Source organism: Schistocerca piceifrons, chromosome 6 (assembly GCF_021461385.2).
Source record: "Schistocerca piceifrons isolate TAMUIC-IGC-003096 chromosome 6, iqSchPice1.1, whole genome shotgun sequence".
NCBI lineage: Eukaryota > Metazoa > Arthropoda > Insecta > Orthoptera > Acrididae > Schistocerca > Schistocerca piceifrons.
The window spans coordinates 296,893,469-296,915,793 of NC_060143.1; the positions used below are offsets into that span (position 1 = coordinate 296,893,469).

The following is a 22,325-nucleotide window of genomic DNA, read 5'->3' on the forward strand; positions in this document are numbered from 1 at the left end:
GGCGGTTGTACAGGGTAATTCAGCTGCCGACAGCGACACCGTGTTATGCAACCCGCTGTATGTCTGAATGTGGAATGGTATCCAGACACCCCGAAGTCACATAATCTATACAACTTCCCTGTCAGAGCTTTGGGCGATGGTATGCAAACGGAATCAAACTGTAAAAAATTCAAGTGAGGATTAATCATGAGTATTTTTGCATAAAGATATACCTTACTTCTGCCATACGTATCCAAGTGTCTCCTTGAAGCAAATAGCGGTGTAGTTACACAGGTCAGGTATCTGTTTAGTACTCAAAATGGGAAGCATGGAAGTAACAGCTTTCCAGTATATAACCCAATGAGAATAATATATGACTCGTCACAGATATGTGTTAAAGTAGTTTCATAACAAAATTTGAAAAATAGGTCTAACATATCTTCGTATACTTTACCAGTTATTATGCGAAACTTAGACAATGTGCTAAAGCAAACTGGCCGACGACATTCTTCTGTCATGGGGGTTGCAAAAAACATCAGTTCTAGTGTCAGCTGAATTACCCTGTTTGTTAATCTTTTATTGGGTTATATAACGAAAAGTTGTTACTTCCACACTTCCCATTTTGATATCTCCTGTTTATTTCGTTGTCTCTGATGGCCCAACACGCTTCATAAGGCTTCGTTTCTGAACCTATTACGAAAGATTAAGCACTATAAACGGAGCCGGCCGGAGTGGCCCAGCGGTTAAAGGGGCTACAGTCTTGAACCGCACAACCGCTACGGTCGCAGGTTCGAATCCTGCCTCGGGCATGGATGTGAGTGATGTCCTTAGGTTAGTTAGGTTTAAGTAGTTCTAAGTTCTAGGGGACTTATGACCACAGCAGTTGAGTCCCATAGTGCTCAGAGCCATTTGAACCATTTTGAACTATAAACGGAATAAAACTACACAGACATCAAAAACCTGTATGAGTACACTGCTAATTATGCAGAGAAAAATCGTAGACACTTTGATAACGATGGCAGAAGTAAGGTACATGTTGGTTCAAAAATAGCATGTAACACCAATTGTCACTATTTATTTATTTATTTATTTGCAGTATGATTCTGTTTGCTAACAATTGCCCAAATGTCGGAGAGGGAACTTACATCGATTACGTGGCTGTCGCCCGTCTGGATACAAGTCGTGATACGAATGTATTGTGGGTTGCATAGATCATCATCGGTAGGGGCAGCTGAATCACACCTGTATGTCTTTTTACTCGATGCATGATCGTCCAGTTTTCTAGCAGCTAGTAGCACCTTTTGACGTACGAAAATCTTAGGTCCATGATAGTAGATTATGTGAGCGTCGCTGCATACTATGTTGTGTTTTTTACATGTCATTTTATAGCTACAGCAAACGACCTTTGCTACTTTTTGTAAATATAACTTCATATTTTCACTTGTTACTTAATTTTTTGTATGTGTCTGATCTTGCAGACCCATGTCTTACAATAACTATTTATACTCCGAATGCAAGCTATCATCACTCGTTAAATGTCGTTTTCTAGCTAATGTAAACCCTACTTGTCATATATATGTAGACACTTGCTTCTTGTTATCTTACGATGTAGTCTCTGGCAGAGTTATATTTCTAGCTATTTTACGCCCAAAATTCAATACAGACTTCCTTTCTGCTTTTTCTAGACTTCACCCTACTACTCAGACGGATCTGATGCTTTGGCAAACTGTTCGAGCTTCTAACACATGCCTATAAGAACATAGGTATAGTACGTTTCGTCCCTGGCACATTTATCGACCTATGAACATACTGATTTAAGTAGCCGTATCTATGCTGTACCTATTTCTCGCATGCACTGACATTCTACAACGTGGCATTAGTTTCGAGGATGACTGTTACTGCACTCAATAAACATTTTGTTTTAAATATTGGCGTTTGCACGTTATGCGCTCGCCCTCGGGTCTGCCGTGCCCATAGTATTATAAATCTTGAAGAAAATACCTCAACATCTACTTTGTTTTTATCTTAGTACCGTATTTCCCTGTAGTTAATCTCTGGTAGCTATCCTTCCCACAGCTTCATGCAGTAGTTCAACCACTAGATATTTAATGTAGTGAATAGGGCTCTTCTGCATCGTATGTATTCGCTACTGAGTAACGAGGATTATGCGAGACTTCAAGTACAGGTTTGTTGACTGCCTGAAACGTTTGGTTACCCACAGGTTTTCGTATTCCTTCAAATCCTTACCGTATACCGACTCCGAGTAATGGAAACGTTTCGTTACTTTACCGTCTTGTTTCCCGAACTTTATGCCGACTCGGTAGCTTTCCTGTTCCTCCAGTTTCTCATTCTGTGCGGAGCAAGCTAATAATATCTCATAGCACTGAATACATTTTGCCACTCGCCAAGTTTTTTTTTTTTTTTTTTCATACAAGAAATTCATGCCCGACTCGGACGGAGTGAGTAGTACTCGTACTTCTCCTGTTCCTTCTTTTCACACGCTTCGGTTTCCAGCAAATCGTCGGCGTTTTGATAGCCACAGATTGGGTTTTAAAATTATTGCAGTAAGGGCCATTCTACACCGCCGCGATGGTGTCATGTTTATGCCGTTGCTGTTGTGCACGGCAGTGTAGCTCCCTTCATGGTATACCATCCCAGTCTCTCAATTCATTCCCAACGAAATGGAACGTCAACAGATGCTACCATAGGTTTTAGCTTACCGTCACTTAGAAAGAAGGGAAACAGAATGTAGTGGATACAAATAATTAGTTTAAAAAGGAACAAATATAGGCCTTTCACGCCCTATTTCAAGAGCACTATAGCGGTCCTGAGGAATTCTCCCAGTACTTTTGAAAGAGTATATCAACATTCGATGAACTACGTGAGCAGCTGAAGGATTCTTTACAGCGCAAGAACATGTTCTTCCGGAATCTACTCAGCTCATACAAACGTTAGCTGTCGCCATGATGTATGCAGCGTGTCTCAAACCTTTTGGATCAAATGGAAACAGATGATATTGGGTCCACAACCGGTTATATGGAGATAGAGAACCAATGGTCGGAAATACGTATTTATTGTATTATGGATATACACCGAGTACACAACATAACAACAATGTAGCTCATAGTAATTGTTCAAAGTGACGGTCGCCAGTCTCAATGCATTCATGTCAATGAGCACATCAAGTTCTGCCACACTCTCTGAAAGATGCCCCGTGTCTGTTATACCAGGAGACAGGTAGCTATGATTCTTTGCAGATCTTCATTCGTTTCCATGGGGTCTCAACACCAGCGTCTTGACGTAACCCCCATGGAAAATGTCCAGAGCTGTGAGATCCGGCGTTCGCGCTGGCCATGTGACAGGACCTTCCCTTCCTATTCAGTGATGAGGATACGTGTTGCTCAAATGGTGGTCATGGACATTAACATCGAAGTGGACTGGTGCTTCGTCATGTTGAAACCATATCTTTTCGTGGACAACTGTACCCCTCGTACAGTCTCCAAGAACCGCATGCGCCATTGCAGTACATGCATTGAGACTGCGCTCGTCACTACGAACAATTACTATGAGCTGTGTTGTTTTTATGCAGTGTACGGTGCGTATGTCCATAACACAACAAATATGCATTTCCGACCATTGGATCTCTGTCTCAACATAATCGGCTGTGGACCCACTATCATCTGTTTCAATTTGACCCAAAAAATTTTAGACAACCTGTGTGAAATAAAATTACTTTTTCATCATATGACAAAGGCGTGGTAAGTTGTGCTCGGCAAGTCGTAATTCATTGCGTAATTATTGCAAGATAAGAGGAATAAAGAAATGTACTGTTCCAAAAGCAGTTTGTTCGCTTATTTATATTTAATATTAAGCTACGGACGGATAGATTTTCGGACATCTTTGAACGTGGACCTGTATTTTTCTGTAAATATTCTAAAAGGCTCTGTCGTTTTGCACAGTTTTGTGAGTGACAGAAGCGGCATTGAAACAGAAGAAACATTATCTACAACTGGACGTGAACGAATCCAGGCAGGTAGACAGGTATGTGGAGGAATTTCCACAAATAATATTGACGAACATATTGATGCATTACTTCTGGACTTCAACAGGTTCTGAACATTGGCACTTTTCTAAAATATAATTTTCGGAAAGATTGTTATTGCTCCTCTCAGTGAAAATATAATTGTGTTAATAGTACAATAAAATATCTTTAAGTGATTGATCAACTTACACTGTTCACTTTTTTCCTTGTCATTTATATTTCCTAATAATTTTCTAGAGTTGCGTCCCACAAACTGTCCGTCCTTCCAACAAATAAATTATTACATGACGAAATTGAAATTCCATTAGCTGCAATCGGGCATTGAAATAAATTCAATGGTGACAAGTGAAATTTTGTGCCGGACCGGGACTCGAAGCCAGATTTCCCGCTATATGCGAGCAGTCGCCCTAGCTGCTTCGGCCATCCGGGCACGATTCTTATCCAACGCAAATCCCCAACATGTCGCACATTAGCGGCGTCCCCTGCCTATTACTCTCATTGCTCGCAGCCTCACGGTGATTCGTTCAAGAGGTCGGACGAAGAGTGCATCTGCATTGAATGAGCATTACTTGACACCAACACCCATATGTTTATATCTGTGTTGCCTGTTCTTCTTGCATCTGTGTTACTAAACAACTGTCCCAGTACTCGGTACCAATTTCGGGATGCCTCTCTAATTGCTCCCAGGAGAAAAAAAAAATCGATATTCACTACTTCGCATGATTATGGACGGAACTAAAAATTTCAAATGATGTCATAACCTACTGATTAAGAGAAATATTCTTATGTTAAAAGTTTAACACAAGAAGGTAAATATTTCAGTAAGAAACTGTCTCCTTGTCTTCAGGGAGCATAACTGACACTGCGCAAACACCTGAACTTCATTCGTCCAGTGTTTAAGAATGAGAGCACTTAGCGAATTCCATCAAACTTCAAGCATAATTTCAAAGCTGTTCTAATCTTTTTCTCTCTAACACGCTTGTTGTGTATTCAGTCCAGAGACTGGTTTTATGCAGCTCTCCATGCTACTCCATCCTGTGCAAGCCTCTTCGTCTCAGAATAACTACTGCAACCTACGTCCTTCTGAATCTGTTTAGGGTATTCACCTCTTTGTCTCACTCTTCGATTTTTACCCTCCACTCTTCCCTCCAGTACTCAACTGGTGACCTCTTGATGCCTCAGAACGTGTCCTACCAACTGGTCCCTTCTTCTAGTCACATAGTGCCACTGATTCCTCTTCTCTACAGTTCTTTTTAGTACGTCCTCATTAGTTAGGTGATCAACCCATGCTTAACGTCATATATTTAATAAATTAACTCATTTTTATAGTAATCAGACGTACGACGTTTTACAAATGGGAGTTCGATTCCTTATAGAATCTGGGCTTTACTGGTTTTCATATGTTCAGAATCAGCTGCCAGTTTTTCCACCAGGTACTGATCACCAGCAAATCTCGCTGTGTTTGAAAAAAGTTACTAACGATGTCACCTCGCTGTACGCAATGGATACAACACGGACCAAGTGTTGTAACTGCAGCTCCATTTCATTCGACATCGGCACTGAATCTCAATAATCGAACATTTCTCTCGTGAAATCAGACTGTCACACACTTTCAGATGAAAGTACGCTTGGGGATAGGTCAGCATTCCTACATACCTCATCGACATGAAAGTAGTATATTATTTCCTTCCTGTGTTGTTACACCGCGTACTGTTGAGGCAGTAACTGCAAATGAGCGCAGCACGTGGCATCAGGCCACACGCCGCCAAGAAGATCGGTGATACAAGGCCCCTGCGTAACTGCCTTAATCCCTAGCTATTCGAATGGTCCATCACTCACGCACAAAACATTGTGACAGTGAGGGCGATATCCGAGAAATTTATGAGCTTAAAAACTGATAATGCCACTGTCGAAGGCTGAAGTCATGATTCCACGGAGGCTGTAAAATTTTTGTTAAAATTAAATATTTGTTTACATTCAGTGCAAGCCTATTTCCTCTTTTAAGCCATTGTTTACTGTTGCAATACTTCACTGCTGACCATTTTCTTAGTTGAGCACATGTCTGCACCAACACACACTTCAACACATGTACTCGTAGGTTACATGATATGTTTGGACATGTCCATGACCACCGTGCGAATTAAGCTGCACGGTTTGTTAATGTGTAAACAAGTCTACAGTGAACATTGTATCACTTGCAGGCACGTGACGCGGCGTAAGAACATTGGTGTACAACGATCCTATCAGACAAGGACCGGAGAGTCACACCTTGTCAATGACAATCGGTTTCAAAAACCGTCTGAAATTGCCGCTGACAGAGAGTGCAGGTTCATATCAACGGGTTACCGATATAACATTGTGAAGGAAACTGCATACGATGGAAATTTGGAGTTGGGTACTTCGCAAAATGCCGTTGCTCAGAGTAGTGCATAGAACTGCTCGTCTCTAATCGGCCGAACAACACAGAAAATACGAGTACACAGCGGCTGACTGGAGGCACGTATTGCAGCCCGACGAGTAGTGATCTTGTCTCTTTTCAAATGGTTAAGGGCGTCGAGTGCACTCATAAACCAATGTAGGTGGAAATTATAGTTCAGCCCGGAGAGGGTTCTGTTATGTTTTGGGGTAATATTTCGTACCACGACTTGGAACAATTCGCTGACGCTAGTGTGAATGTGAACCAGGATATTCCACCGTATTTCGGGCGTGCGTGTCCGGGCATTATTAATTCTTGTTCCGATATTTCGGCTGACAGCCTTTCTGCCATTCTCAAGCTGAGTCGCGTCCTAAACGTTTAATCAAGAAACACATGAACCAGAATGTTCATCTCAATATTCTCGGTGACCAAGTGTTGCCCTTATGTCTGTATCTTCTTAATGTTTATGCTGTGGAAACTTCCGCCTTCCATGATAGCAACTCTGTCCACACTGCTGCAAGCATACGTCACTGGTTTGATGAACACTTAGGCTCCCTAAGCACCTCGGCTTGCCCGATTTCACGTCGACTGGCCCGCTAAATCACGTAGTCTTAGTATCATAGAAAATATCTGGGACTGTTATGAAGAGCGCATGAAACGTACGAGGGCACTTTAAAAAGGATGTTACATACAGTTTTTGTATGTCCGTCCTTTTAGCAGGAGGTCTCTGGGACGACGGCCGTTTACTATCGTGACAAAAACACCTACAGTCGTCCTTACGAATTTATTTTATTTTGTCCCTACCAGTTTCACCGCTTCAGTGCGTAATCTTCAGGCTGTTTTTGATGCGATACGGGTTGATATGATGGGGATCGTATCAACCTGTATCCGATCAAAAACAGTCTGAAGATGACGCACTTTAGCGTTGAAACCATACACATAATTTGACCACCTGTCAAAACCTTGAATAACCACATTTTGCAGCGCAGACCGTTGGAAGTGTGTAGGAAAAGAGTCATTGAGGTTCTGGCAGATACTGACACGGATGTGGAGCCATCCCGACTCTAATGCTGTAGATTATCGACTGGGTATAAATCCGGCAAGCTTAAAATCATCCTGGTGCTCTTCGAACGACACGCATCTTGCGTTGTTCTGCTGCTAGATGCTATCGTGCCAAGAAAAAACAAACGGCATGTAGGGGCGGAGGAGCAGGAGATTAGTGTTTAACGTCTCGTCGACAACCTGGTCATTAGAGACGAAGCACAAGCTGGGATTGGGAAAGGATGGAGAGGGAAAGCGACTGTGCCCTTTCGAAGGAACCATCCCGGCATTTGCCTGAAGCTATTTAGGGAAATCACGGAAAACCTACATCAGGATGACCGGACGTGGGTTTGAAGCGCCGCTCTCTCGAATGCGAGTCCAGTGTTCTAACCAGTGTACTAACCACTGCGCTACCCTGTTCGGTACGTAGGGGTGGAGATGGTCTCCAAGGATAGATGCGTATTTGTGTTGATCAATTGTGCCTTCCAGAATGACAAGATCACCCACGGAATGCCACAAAAGCTCTCTCAGGCCATAATGCTCCCTTCTCCTTCCTGGACACTTCAGAAGTTTGTTGCAGGACCTTGAATACAAAATGCCATCCGTCGATTGAGGAACAAGACGTGATTCATGCGAAAAGGCCACCTTTCGCCACTCAGTGGACGTGCAGTTGGGGTGCTGACGTGCAAATTCGAGCCTTCGTCGCCGATGAACAGCAGTCAGCATGGGTGCATGAACCAGGCGCCTGCTGTGGAGCCGGCCCGTGTGGCCGAGCGGTTCTAGGCACTTCAGTTTGGAACCGCGCGACTGCTACGGTCGAAGGTTCGAATCCTGCCTCGGGCATGGATGTGTGTGCTGTCTTTAGGTTAGTTAGGTTTAAGTAGTTCGAAGTCTAGGGGACTGATGACCTCAGATGTTAAGTCCCATAGTGCTCAGAGCCATTTGAACCATTTGAACCTGCTGTGGAAGCCCAAACGCAGCAAACGTTCGTCGTCTACAGCCCGTGGTGCACGACAGCGGCCTCGGCGCCAGTTTTTATTAGTGTCATTTTGCGTTGCTCGGTATGCTTTAACTATGGTGGCTTGCGAACAGTTCACAAACTTAGTCGTTTCGGAAATGCCTTCGCCCTTGTCCCGAAAGCCAATGGTCATGTCGTTTTGGATATCAGATAAACTGCTCCCTTTTCCCATTTCGACAACGACTGCATTGTTTTCCACTTCTTCCGACACGCTTTATGTACTTTGCAGTTCTAGCGCTCCCGCCTGCCGTCTTTGAGTGCCTATTACATGTTAACGCCGAAAGTAGGCGGTGTCTACGTTAATGTGATTGGATCGTGTATAATTATGGCAAACTAAGCAACTTTCAATGAATGCTGCACTACACTTCAAGTTGACACAGACACAGGACACTATTTTTTAGCATAACCACCTCGTCTCTGAACCACGCTCGACGATACAAATCCGCTCCCTGGTTACTGAGTCGTTCCAGAACGGCTGTGTGAACGTCCTCATCGTTGGAGAATCTCTTCCACCCAGGTGTCCTTTCAGCTTGCCGAAAAGATAGAAATCGGACAGAGCAAGATCTGGAATCCCCGATCACCATCTCCCACGTTTATGCGGCCTTGTTGAAATTGTTGGCAACATTTTACTACGGCTGGACGCGACATTGCATTTGTTTCACATTACGCCAGAATTTTACGGTCAATCTGTGTGCTGTACTGAATGTCAAAAAACTCAATTTCGACAGAAAGCTTGCAGTCCCGTTGGAATCATGATTTTCATCTTCAATGAATGTGCAGAACACATTGCAAACTATATGCTCGATATTTCATTCTGCTGACGACATATGAAATCTCGCATCAAGAACAGTAGCCGAAGGAGTAAATATTTTTGTCGTTGAACCTCGCAAGCACTACCACCAATCCAAAGTTCGTGACCTTCCATTCTCACGCAGTTAACCAGCTGATAATACCAAACGCGTCCCATATATCTATAGGCTTAAAAGCTGATATATCTTTCTGACAGCGAAGTTGCCGAAACTTAATTTCGGCAGCCTTGGGTATCTAATGAGGCTGATGGCGCAACTGTAGTGTCACGTCTTCTGATGTCGAACAGAACTTATGCTCACTTTCTAACACTGTCTAGTAACTGTAGAATCTGCTGCAGTTTTTGTCTGGAAAAATTAGAATACTGTAGAAAATCTATGACGGGATACTTCCGATAAAATATTTTGTTTGTTGCGGTGTTTCCTGACGACACAAAGTTGGTAGTGTTGAGCATGTCTCGTACAACTTTTTTTGACAACATTCGAACTTTGCACAATAACTGCTATTCTGATAACCGAATTTATTTCAAACACTTTGACAATTTAAAATTTTCACTACGACGGTTCTGGAACCTCAATTTCAGGTTGTATCTGAAGGTCTTTATCCAGATTAATATATTTATTTTTTCGCGCCCTGTTGGCAGAGAGACTTCAGTTACGAGCGTTCTGTATAAGGGCGTATCATCGTCACAATATTTGAAATTCGTCTGTGGAGATACGTGTACATATTTTCCTTCAAATTTGTCTTCCGATACAGAAAAAGCAGCTCGAGTTTAAGCTAGATACTGTCTTCGAGACGAGGTTCCCTGTGTCATCCATCTCGTAAATTATCTAAATATCTCTTTCTTGTTAGGGGGAAAGCTGTACAGTATTCAATAACTACAATGACTGTCCGTCGTCTATGACGTTTCACGCACAAAGTTCTGTTCACGGCTTCGTGGATTTAATATGGCAACATAAAACATGCGTGTAACGGTTACAAGCGTAACAAACAAGTAAAACTATTTCATCTGAGGAAAACTGTTAGAACGAAAGGTGCTCTTCAAAATAAAATCATTGGAGTGGCGCAAACCACACATACAGAAACGAACCAAAGAAGTAATGAGAAAATGTGTTGTACGTTGCGTATATTACAGGGATTGGATAAAAAATGAAACACCGAAAACACAACACATTACCACGCTTAACCGGTGTAGGAAGCCCAGCTGGCTTTCAAAACAAATTTCAGTCGTCTCGGAATGGCTAAATACAGCTGCGGTATGGTTTAAAAGGGACTCTTGTACCATTCTTTCCATAAAATAGTGACAAGTTAAAGTAACGATGATGGAGGTGGAGAGCGATCACGCAATCTCCTCTCCAAAGTAGACCACAAAGGCTCGATAATGTTGAGAACTGGCGACTGCGGTGGTCAGGGAAGATGCAACAATTCATGCTCCCGCTCATAAAACCAGTCTTAGGCGATGCGAGCTGCGTGAGCATGAGCCCTGTCGCCTTGGACCATAACATCACCACTGGGGAACAGACATTGTACCGACATGATGCACAAAAATGGTCGCATAATCCTTGGGAGTAACCATGGGGACCAAGAACTCTCACGATATGGCGGCCCAAATCATCACTGAATTTCAGCTATTTTCACTCTTGAAACGAAAAGCTGGCCGTTGTGGCCAAGCGGTTCTAGGCACTTCAGTCTGGAACCGTGCGACCGCTACGGTCGCAGGTTCGAATCCTGCCTCGGGCATGGATGTGTGTGATTTCCTTAGGTTAGTTAGGTTTAAGTAGTTCTAAGTTATAGGGCACTGTTGACCTCAGATGTTTAGTCCCATAGTGCTCAGAGCCATTTGAACCATTTGAAACGAAAACTCGGCCAGGAGCTGCAACAGTGTAAAACAAGGCTCACCCCACCAAATGGCATTCTTCCTCCGGTCCACAGCCCAGGACTTATAGTTTCGGCACCTCATTTCCCTGTTACGGGTACTTGTATCACTTGTGTGTAGTTTCGGGATTCCAGCTGGCTCTGCAGTTCCCTGCCTATAGACTTCCTTGCGTGTTGCTTTAATGCTGACAGGGTTCGCGTGTGCCAGATTTAGTCCTGCAGGATTTCTGCAGCTGTTGCCCTCTTAGTTTTGGTCACCATCCACTTCAACTACCGTCCGCCACGACCACCCAAGACACACTTTCGTCCGCGTCGTGACTTAGCGGATGATGTTTCTCCGCTTTCGCTGTATGCGGTATAAATCTACGATGCGGTATTTCCTCAGAGGCCAAACACTACGCCGATCTTGGTTACGCAATCACCTACCATACGAACACCAACTATTTGCCCACGTTCGAATTTTCTTGGCTCCGACATGATGCACTCACAACTACACGCAACACTTTCTCCCACGATACGTTTGTCACACAAAAGCAAAACTACTGCTACCAGGCTACCAGATTCACTCTACTGCAGAGATGTTCACGTAGTGTGGAGCGGTAGTTTGCGAGCGCTCTCAGTCTCCGCACTTTTAAAAATCAGACTGCCATTCATTACAAAAAGATGTTCATCACTGAATAAATAACATTATTCATTCATCGTTAAAAGATATGCATAAATGTCACTGACGATTGCACTGTGAAACAGCCTCTTTTTCCGTACAAAACAGCAACTTCACATGCCCTTTTTTATACGAACGTCTTTTTTCCCCTTTTGAGCCAAGCGCCAGGGTTCATAAGCCCAAACTGTTTTCCAATAATTACGTTTAGATAGCAGAACTGAGAGCCCCCGCAGGAATTTATATAAACCGATGAATCTCACATCGGTGAGCGCGTTGGCAGGAGCTGTTGTTTCCAGATGGGTATCGCAGTGCATGATACCGTGGTCCGAAATAAGCCAGACTGTAAATACCTAGAGGAACGGCTGCCAATCTACGGCGATCGCTGCTGACAGACGGCGCAGCTTGTGTGCTGTTGTTGTCGATCGTTTCGGCGCTAATCTGATACATTTACGCATGTACGTGACTTGACTCTTCCTCTGCGGCCTACTTCATAACCGACTCACGTGCCCGTCGCCAATAAATCGTGGCAGAGTGCAATGCCTCTGTGTCAGCTGTTTTGCAATGCCTGTATATCGGCTGCTTCGAATGCCACAGACACTGACTGAATTTTCATCAACGCAGTTTCTTTCACTGAGGTGGTGAAAGTGACTGCGTACGGATCCTACGCATCAAACTGTCCGACGAGGTCGCATATTATTTCAGAAACCACGTCGAGCTCTTAGTGCCTTAGGCACTATCCACGAAGATTCGTCTGAATTAAGATTTTCTTGAGTAATCCATTTCGCCACCTGGAGTTCTTGACGTTCAACTCTTTTTCTAGTAACAACTAGCTGTACCCGGCAGAACTATGACAATTGTGAACTGCGTCAGCATTATGGCGAACCACCTGCATCCCTTCTACAACTGTGTCCACGTCTATGTCTTTGCTATGGAATTTACAATTAAGTAATAATGATTAGAAACTGTATTTTTTTGTGGAAGAATATACTGTCTCAAACGGAAGCACCTTCAAGCTACTCCCCTACCATTTCACTCTCGAACAGCGCGCGAAAAAAACTGACACTTTAATCTTTCTGTACGAGCTCTGATTTGTCTTATTTTATTAAAATGATCGGTTCTCCCTGTGTAGGTATGTGCTAATAAAATGTTTTCACTCACTCAGGAGAAAGTTGGTGATTGAAATTTCATGAGAATGTCCTACAGCAGCCAAAAACGCCTTTGTTTTAATTATTGTTAAAAAAATGGCTTTGAGCACTATGGGACTTAACATCTGAGGTCATCAGTCCCCTAGAACTCAGAACTACTTAAACCTAACTAACCTAAGGACATCACACACATCCATGCCCGAGGCAAGATTCGAACCTGCGACCGTAGCGGTCGCGCGGTTCCTGACTGAAGCGCCTAGAACCTCTCGGCCACACCGGCCGGCTTAATTATTGTCAGCCCAACTCGCGCACCACGTCCCTAGCACTCTCTCCCTTATTTCGCAATAATACGAAAAGAGCTACCGTTCTCTAAACTTTGTCAATGCCCTCCCTCAGTCCTATCTGATGCGGATTCCACATTGCACAGCAGTACTTCGTAAGATAGGGGACAAACGCAGTGTAAGCAGTCACCTGTTACTAAGTGTTCTGCCAATAGATTGCAGTTTTTAGTTGCTTTTCCCATAACATTATCTAAGTGATAGTTCCATTGTAAGTTACTCCTAGTTGTAATCCGTAAGTATTTGGTTGAGCTTACAGCATTTAGATTTGTGTGATTTATCGTGTAACTGAAATGGAGTGGATTCTTTAGTATGTGGATGACTTCACACTTTTCGTGATTTAGAATCAATTGCCACTTTTTGCACCATACAGATATGTTGTGTAGATCATTTTGCAATTGGTTTTGGTCATCAGATGCCTTTAGATGACAAATTACAGCATCCTCTGCAAACTGAGAGGACTGCTCAGATTGTCTGCTACATCGTTTATATAGATGAGGAACAGACAGACGGCCTGTAGCACTTACTTGAGAAGAGCCAGATATCACTATTATTTTACTCGATGATTACTGCGTACTGTGACCTTTCTGACAGGAAATCACAAATCCAGTCGCACAACTGAAGGGACAGTCCACAGGCTTGCGATTTCATTAGAAGTCTCTTGTGAGGAAGGGTGTCAAAAACCTTACGAAAACTTAAATGTATACAATCAATTTCAGATCTCCTGTAGATGGCACTCATTACTGCGTGCGAATAAAGAACTAGTTGTGTTTCACAATAATGGTATTTTCTGAATCCGTGCTGACAATGTGTCAATAGATCGTTACTTAAAGATAATTCATAATGTTCGAACACAGTATACGTTCCGAATTACTGCAAATCGGCGTCAGTGATATGCATCTGAAGTTTAGTGGATTACTTCTACTTCCTTTCGTGAGTATTGGTGTGACCTGGCCAACTATCCAGTCTTCTGGTACGGATCTTCCATACAGCGATCAGTTGTATATAATTGCTAAGTATGGAGCTACTGGAACACCAGTTAGGCTCCTTTCAGAGTACGCTGGTCTATCTGGGCCAGAGGCATTGTCTTTGCTGCTTTAAGTTCCCTCTACTTGTACGTTACTCATGTTGGTAGTTGTTGACGATTCGAGATCTGGAATATTTCCTTCGTCTTTTTTAGTGAAGGAATTTCGGAAATATACAAGCCAAATCACCTAAAACTTGCACCGCAAATATTGCGGAAACGGAAAGTGCTATTGATGTGCGGTTTTCATTCTAATTTACCCAACTTTTAGTTTGTTAATATCAATAGGGGTTTTTCCGTTTGAGACAGTATATTCCTCCACAAAAAATACAGTTTCTAATCATTATTACAATCTGTTTATTGGCTAAAAATACGAGCCCTTGACTACCAGTCCATTCTGTGAAAATAGCACGTCAATAGCACTTTGCATTTCAAGTCTTAGGTGATTCACCGAGTACAAGCAGATAGAGAAGTCGTGTTTTCTAAGGAGGGAAAATGCAAAGAAGATGCACAGAAAAAGTAATGCGTAATCTGGTCATCAAAAATCTTCCACTGTTTACTCCTAGCGCTCTAACCTGTCGGCTTCTGAAAACAACATCCTACTCATCGATCAGTGGCTATCTTTGTGGGTGAAGGTGTACTGTGTCACCCCAGACACGGAAGCGGCAGAGTGTAACGGACTGGGAACGGTGCAAATGCAACAGCAAAAGACAGTACCGCGGCTGGCAGAGTAGCGGGCTGGAGTTTGACGTTGATTTATGCACGTGGATACCTGCGGGGGAGGCAGCAGGAGCAGCGGTGAGAGGAGGCTGGACTGCAGCCATCCGTCACGGTGCCGGCGCCACTTGCGGGCGGCGTTATTTAATTGTAGCGGCGAGCGGCGTGGCCCCGCGCTCCTGTCACCTGTTTATCGATCGCGGCGCGCCGGCAACTCCTTTATTATTCATATCATCACGAGAAGCGCTGGCAAGGGGGTTGCCCTCCTGCGTCACGTGAACGGCCGGCCGTCACCGGAATATCACGGCACGGTACTCGCAGCAAACTCATTTAGGACGACGATTTTGCAGTTCAGAAGTGTGGAGTTAAGCATTTATATATCCTGGCAACAGTAGCTCATCAGGCGCTCTCTTACATCTAATATGGAATCTGCAGTACATTCATTACCATAAGTATGTTATAAATTACATACAATATATAAAGGGTTGGGGTATAGTTGTAGATATTATGGTAATTGTGCCGTAATATAAACCCACTTCGGTGCGTCAGTCGTTTTTTCTCTTCATCTAACAGTCTTAACACATCACACGATTTACTACCCAATTTTTTTGCACGGTTATAACTGGGCCACGAACTGGTCTACACCTGCCAGTGTAACGTGTGCATATGTTAAAACCTGACCTACTGCCTAGGGAAAAATAAACATTAATGCTTGCTTGTGCCTCGCGTTCTTGAAGGTACTGACCAACCTAAAAACATACTGGTCGTAATATCTACAATTATTAGTCTGCAAACGAGATAAATACTGATGTAATTATGTTCAGCACACTGTCCTCGGTCATCAATAGAAATATCTGCACTTGATACAGTATTCAGGAAACACTATGTTGTACAAAGAATAGGAAACAGAGCGTATGTTCTCTCATGAGAAGTAGAACAATAGGTTAACTACAGAAAGGCATATTTAAAGTACGACGGTTAGTGCCAAGGGACATGAACGATGGGGTGGAAGAGGAACGTGATAAAACACATATAATGAATGTAGAAGAAAAGGAAGTGACATAACTGAGAAATGAAAATAGAAATAACCTGAAATTGGACTAAGGCTAGTTCTACTGTTCGGTGTTAATTATTGGGGAAACGTTATGATGATGACAGTAGGGAAAGCTGTAGCTTCTTAAATGCAACATGGCATTTCTGTGCGCGCAGGGTAGCTGGCTCCAGAGACCTACAGCACCAGCAGAGAAAGAGTTCACGAGTATCCACGTCTTTTTCCTGGTCTTTATCCCGTGCCTTAACGTGGTCGGCATGGCAATTACTGGATTTGGTAATGTTGGTGGTACAGGTTGGCCACATAAACTTCATAATGTCAGATGAACATTGCGATTGTTTTTGTTTTATAGATGGACACAACCAATATACTACACGTTCCAGTCAAATTAATTTGACCAGCTCTCAAAAGCCTGAATAACCAGATATTGCAGAGTGGACGATGCGAAACCCGCACGGAGAGATAAGCGAGGTTGTGGAAGGTACAGATGGGGCTGTGGAGCCACGTCGGCTCCACTGCTGTGCCAGCTGCGCTAGGTTTCTCTACTGAGGATCCATGGCGCAAACAGATCGATCGAAGTTGTCCCACAGATTCTCGACTGGATTTAAATCCAGCGGGTTTGGTGGGCAGGGGAGTACGGTAAACTAACCCTGGAGTTCTTCAAGTCACACACGTACACTGCCAGCTGTGTGACACGTTGGATTGTCTCGTCGGTACACGCCATCGTTCCGATGAAAAACAAACAGCGTGTAGCCGTAGACGTGGTCCCCAAGGACAGATGCATACTTGCGTTGATCCATTCCACCTTCCAAAATGAGATCATCCAGCGGATGCCATGAGAACATCCCTCATGCCATAAGGCTTCCTCCTCCGGCCTAAACCCTTCCGATGATTGTTGCAGGGTGTTTCTTCTCAGACTTTTATGCCGTATACGCCAATAGCCATCTGCACGATGGAGTACAAAACGTGATTAATCTGAAGAGGTGAACTGTCACCACTCAATGGACGTCGACACGCGGTATCTTCACGGAAATGTAGTTGTCAACCCAGATGCACGAACAAGGCGCCCGTTGCGGAGGCCCGTACGCAGCAACGTTTCTGAACGGTCGACGAGGAGACATAGCTGGTGGCTCTGTGGTTCATCCTGACGGTCAGTTGCTCAACAGTTGCCCGTCTATTCGCTCGTCCGCATCTCCGCAGCCGTTGTTCACCTCCGACGTCTATGGCCCGTGGTGCAGCACAGTTCTCTCGGCATTGGTTTTGGAATATACCTTTTTTCCATGCGCGGTATACTTTAACCACGGCGACACGCGAAGTTTACAAACTTAGGAGTTTCGGAAATGCTTCCACCGTTGGCACGAAATCCAATGATTATAACCTTCTGGACGTCAGATAAACTGCTCCGTTTCCGCACTAGAGCAACGACTGGGATGTTTTCCTGCGTCCTACCGATAAGCTTTATAAGCCCTCTACTGCTAGTGCTGCTATCTGCCGTCTGTGAGTAGTTACTGCACGCTGACGTCGAACATGGGCGGTGATTACATTAATGCGACTGGACCGTGTAAATGAGTGAAACGTCGTGCTTCCATTATGACGAAATGACATGTACTTGATACCGGATGGGAGGTACTGGAGCGGATATGCACTAAGGAGCGGACGAATTATACATAGCGTATGGTGCTCACGTAACTTTTCTGTCTGTAACAAACTAAGTGGGCGTATGAAACGCTGACAAGGTCAAACAGACTGTTGCAGTCTAACCCGTACAGATTAGTTCTAAACATTGTTCAAATGTGTGTGAAATCTTATGGGGCGTAACTGCTAAGGTCATCAGTCTCTAAGCTTACTCACTAATTAACCTAAATCATCCTAAGGACAAACATACACATCCATGCCCGAGGGAGGACTCGAACCTCCGCCGGGACCAGCCACACAGTCCATGACTGCAGCCCCTCAGACAGCTCGGCTAATCCCGCGCGGCGGTTAGTTCTAACCGTCTAGTGTTCTCAGTAATCGAGCCGCGCTGGATTACATCGCAATACTTGTAGTCGTGGTTCGGTATCATGAGTAGTAGCACAAGTTTACGTTTCAAATTCGGTGGAATATGTTCCGAAAGTTTTTGAGAGCATACAGACAAGTAGAACTCTTCCTGCATGTCGTACACTATCTTCTGCGCAATTAAGATGCTCACCCAAAGTTACACCCAAGTACTTCACTGTTTTCTCATATAGTACTCGAATACCATCGACAAAAAGATGACAGAATTGTTCGCACAGCTCATTTGCACATTTCTGAACAAAAATTTGGAGCACCACACTACATGAAGACCACAGAACCAATTTCTTTTTACAATACGGCCCTACCTCTACTTATTAAAATGGGTCTTTATGCTTGGCCAGAATTCTACTTTCATTCATGGCAATAATAATACATGATGTATTCACGGCATAAAAATGATAAATTCCTCCACTTAACACGCCTTACGGCGCCCTCCCATACCTGCTGGCAATGGTCTGCAGTGGGCTGTCTGTCTTTCTAATTTTACCTTCACGTGCTTTTCGCGAAATACACGTGGGAGAAGCAATATATTGATTGACTCTTCCATGAAAGCACGGAATTTTAACAGTAAACTACAACGTGATGGAGAACGCCTCTCTTGCAGCGTCTGTCAATGGAGTTGGCCGAGCATCTCCCCGACGCTTTAGCACTTACTAAATGAACCTCTCACGAAAATTGCAGCTCTTCTTTACATCATATCTATTTTCTCTATGAATCCTATCTCGTAAGAATCCAAGACTGACGACTAATATCAAAGTATAGGCCGATCGAAGATTTTGTTAGCTACCTCCATTGTGGGTGGAGTATGCTTCTTGAGAATTCTTCCAGTGAATCTCAGTTTGGCATCTCCCTCCCTTACCTGCGATTAGTTTTTAGTGGTCTTTCCACTTTAAATAGCTCCTTACGCGTATTCCCAGAGACATAAAGGTTGTGACTGCGTGCACTCATTGTTCCACAATTGTGTATGCATACAATATTGGATCTTTATGCAAATTTATGCGCAGTCTTTATACAGAGTGGTCAGGAACCGTCTGAAAAGTTTGTAAATGTATTGCAGGGCAGGTTGTGCTCAGAACTAATTGTTCAGAAAAAAATTCGATACCTTGCGCTTTTTGGTTTCCTCAGGCAGAGCAAGTGACCGATACAAACAATGGACATGGGACGGCAGTAAAACTCCAGCTCGAGCCAAAGGCTGAGTTGTTTCGTGCGCTATCATCTACGCTATGACAACTAACTGTATCTGGCGGGCTGCTTTTAATTTCAGGCTCAACGACCTAGTTGGCTAACTTCAATGCTAGTTAACTTGGAAACGGCGCAACGTTTCGAATTTTTTCACAGAAATTATCTTTCAACACAACCTACCCTGCAACAACCTAACAAGCTTTTATGACTATTTATGACAATCCTATTTATAAAAATTCAGCGCGTATGGTCGTGGTCGCAAAAATAGCAGTAGTGGAGTGACTTGAAATTTGGACACAACGTTGCAGTCAAATAAGAGCCTATTTCATATACTTTTGTAAATATATGTAATATACAAAAGGGGGAAACTTTCTTATCAAAAATCTCGAAAAATTCTTGGCTGATTTACTTAAAATTTTACACGGTATTCTAATGAGCATTCGGAGATAGACATCGTCTTCATATTTTTAATATACATGACATCTAAATACATATGTAATACACTGACAGTAAAAATTGCACCACAAACAAATAATTGATATAGAGTAATGAAATTTCGGGAATACGTTTGCCTAGGTACCATATTAACGTGATTAACAGGTTAATGTACGTGCGAGATAAACCAATGTAAATGTGTAAATGCTGTTAGGTTATTAATCGCTGTAATCGTCATAATTTTGAAGTTAAGCATGGAAAAGTGCATGCACTGTGTTGCACAGGTGCAGGATGTCGATTTGTGGGATGGTGTTTCATGCCTGTCACACTTGGTCGGCCAATGCAAGGACGGTTACTGCTGTTTGTGGATGACGCTATAGTTGTCGTTCGATGATGTTCCATGTACGCTTGTTTGGAGACATATCTGGTGATCAAGCAGGCCAAGCCAACATCTCGACACTCTGTAGAGCATGATGAGCTACAACGCGTTATGTTTGCGAGCGTTACCCTGTTGGAAAATACCCCTTGAAATGCTGTTCGTGAATGACAGCTCAACAGGTCGAATCACCAGATTGACATACAGGTTTGCAGTTCGGGTACGTTGGATAACCACGAGAGTGCTCCCACTATCATACGAAATCACATCCCAGATGATAACTCCAGATGTAGGTCCAGCGTATCTAACCAATACACGGCCTTCACTGACACCGAGGCAGCACCACTTTTGTCAAAAAAAAAAAAAAACCACAACAGACCTCCACCTGTACTCCAATGAGCTCTTGCTTGACACCATTGAACTTGCAAATTACGGTGGTTTGGGATCAGTGGAACGTACGCTACAGGGCGTTCGGCTCGGAGCTGTTCTTTAAGTAACCGATTTGTAACAGTTCGTTGTGTCACTATGGTGCCAAATGCTGCTCAGATTGCTGCTGCAGATATAATACGATGCGCCAGAGCCATACGCCTAACATGATGGTCATCCTTCTCGATAGTGCCGCATGGCAGTCCGGAGCCCGGTCCTCTTGCGACCGTACATTCCCGTGACCACCGCTGCCAGAAATCATGTACAGTGGCTACATTCCTGTCAAGTCTTTCTGCAGAAGGTACATCCAGTTTTTCGTAGCCCTATTACACGACCTGATTCAAATTCAGTGACGTGTTAATAATGGCGTCTCTGTCACCTTTAAGACATTCTTCAATAACATCAACTTACAATGTCCAAGTAAACGTAACTAACGCTCACGACCGTTACAGAGTATATTTAAAGCGTACCTGATTTCCTGATTTGGCGCTGTTATCGCCACTCTTATGCGAATGGCGCGAAATTTGAATAGACATTATCTTGCAAATGTAGAAACACGCGTACCAACTTCCGTTTATGTCGCACAACTTTTTCTTGGCGTTGCGATTTTTTCCCGTCAATGTATATAAAGTTGAAACATTGTTCCCAAAAATCTCGAAATCTTCTAGACAAACTTACTTAAAATTATGCAAGATACTCTAATGAACATTTAGACTAACAATTGGCTTTTTTTTTAATACATACAATATATAAAAATATATGTAATATATAGTATGAAGGGGAAACATTATTACCAAAAATTTCAAAAAGTACTTGAGCGGTTTGCTTCAAACTTCTACACTTTATTTCAACAAATGTTTAAAACACTGTTAGCAAAGCTCTCGACAAGTTTGTGCCTGCTTTACTTTAACTCCACTGTACTCTGTTTTAAACGATACTCTCCTCGCAGACGGATTTCACAGGGAACAATAAAGTTGTATCTATGGCTTATCGGTTACGATTGAAATACTACTACAGAATTTGAATTTACGATAACAATAAGCAAGGCTCAATGTCAGAAAGCGGGAAGAGGAGATGAACTGAGAGGAAAAGGACGTAGAGAGAGGAAATGATGTGAACAGAGAGAAGGGACGGGAGAAGACTGAGGGAGGGAGGGAGAGGGAAGATATGATGGACAGAGAGGGGGGATGAGGAGGAGATTGACAAAGAGTGCGGCGGGGAGGGGTGGGATTGGGAGGAGAGAGGAGAGAGAGAAAAGGGGGGGGGGGGGGGGAAGAAAGAGATTAGGACATCCATCCGATTTCATTGCGTACTGGAAACGTATCGTCTCCCTTATTTTTCTTTTCCATTTAACCACACTGAGTCACAGGAACGCTTGGCCGGTTACAGCTTGTACGTTATAGTTGTTTATATTGTGGGTTAACTGCCAGTCGCTCACTCAAGTCTCGAGGTTCTGAAGGTATTTCTATACTTTACTGCAGTTTTCTTGTGTTGTAACTTTTAGGTACCGTATCAAATAACACTGAGTTAAAGCGTTTGAGATACAATATGTATTGTGTAATTTGTGCTCGGGAGTACAACGCGTTCTCTTACCCACGGAGTTATACGAACAAAAACAGTTTTACAGCCCTTGGATGAATTTTTGCGGACGCACGTGACCTGTTGGCACTGTAAGCAAGCAGACTGAAAACTCGCTCTGTGGTTTTTTTTTCCCACACTGTCCACCGAGAGAGG

The 22,325-nt window shown here is 43.4% G+C and overlaps 1 protein-coding gene across 1 annotated transcript in view; it reads right to left on the reverse strand.

Moving 5' to 3' along the window:
- Positions 1 to 22,325, reverse strand: part of LOC124802718 (transcription factor mef2A-like) — a 619,300-nt gene that overhangs the window by 428,004 nt on the left and 168,971 nt on the right. The gene's annotated exons all lie outside the window — the stretch shown is intronic.